This window comes from Musca domestica, unplaced genomic scaffold (genome assembly GCF_030504385.1).
Source record: "Musca domestica strain aabys unplaced genomic scaffold, Musca_domestica.polishedcontigs.V.1.1 15, whole genome shotgun sequence".
Taxonomy (NCBI): Eukaryota; Metazoa; Arthropoda; class Insecta; order Diptera; family Muscidae; genus Musca; species Musca domestica.
The window spans coordinates 5,070,590-5,072,042 of NW_026712207.1; positions in this window are offsets into that span (position 1 = coordinate 5,070,590).

Genomic DNA, 1,453 nt, shown 5'->3' on the forward strand with positions numbered 1-1,453 from the left:
GGTGTGGTGGAGATTCTCTATCTCAGGCTGTCTATGATGGCAGATGCCACCATACCGCCTACCCCAGCCATTGTTTTTTACTGTTTTTTTCTTAGCGGTTCTGGCTAGCAAAAATGTCAGGCTACTCTAATGTTTTAGCATTAAAACTCACGCATACATCGATAATTGTGCATAACGTATTGCTGTCACATGGAAATCGTCGTTGATAACTCATTGAGTACGTCTGTCAGAGCTTAGAACTTTGAGAGATTTTATGGGCTGCAAAATTTTTGAATAATTTTCTTTTCTCTTCTCCGGCAGATAATTTATTCGTCCGATAGAGAATATCACCTGGTTAATACCAGGTCTCCAATTTGTTGTCATTTGAATTCGATTTTCGTTTTTGTTTATTAATAAGCGTTTTGAACTTTTTATTTGAAATTATGAATTAATTAGATTAAGAAGGCAGGGATGTCTATGATTGGAGATGAAATTAATTGGGGCCAGTTGTTTGCTAGGCCTTTTTATAGAGGCAGGGAAGTCTATGAGTAAAAATAAGTAAAAAACTGTAAGTTCAGACGGACCGAACTTTAAATACCTTCCACAATTTGGAGCTAATTTGGCAATTAAAAAAAATAAAATCCGTTTAAAATTGTATTAAAATTTTAAAAGTATCGAATGTAGCGATTATATTAGGATCTGTACGACGACGTAGATCTGCATAGGCAATCTTTGTCATAAGGCATGACAATATTCAAATACGAAACTTGAAAAAAAAAATCGGTGAATAATTCAGCTAAAATCATCAAGATATAGGGAGATCCCTTTATATGGGGGCTATAACAAAACGTGGACCTGCACAGAGAATTTTTTGTCTTAGGCTGTAGTATCTATTACTTCAAATACCAAATTTGAAGCAAATCCGGTGAATAAAGTCGATAAAATCATAAAAATACCGAATATCGGGAGGTACAGTTATAATGGGGGCTATACGAAGACGGGGACATGCACAGACAATTTTCCGTCATAGGCTGTGGTATCCATTACGAAGTTCAAATACCAAAATAGAAATAAATCGCTAAAACCATCAAAATACCGAAAATCCGGAGGTACCATCATATGGGGGCTATACGAAGACGTGGAACTGCACAGACAATTTTCTGTCCCATGCTGTAGTATCCATTACGAACTTCAAATACCAAAATTGAAACAATTCCGGTGAATAATGTCGCTAAAATCATCAAAATACCGAATATCGGGAGGTACCGTTATATGGGGGCTATGCGAAGACGAGGACATGCACAGACAATCTCCTGTCATAGGCTTTAGCATACATTATGAACATCAAATACCAAATTTGAAAGAATGCCGGTTAATAATGTCGCTAAAATCACCAAAATACCGAATATCGGGAGGCACCGTTATAATGGGGGCTGCACGAAGACGGGGACCTGCACCGACAATTTTCTGTCTT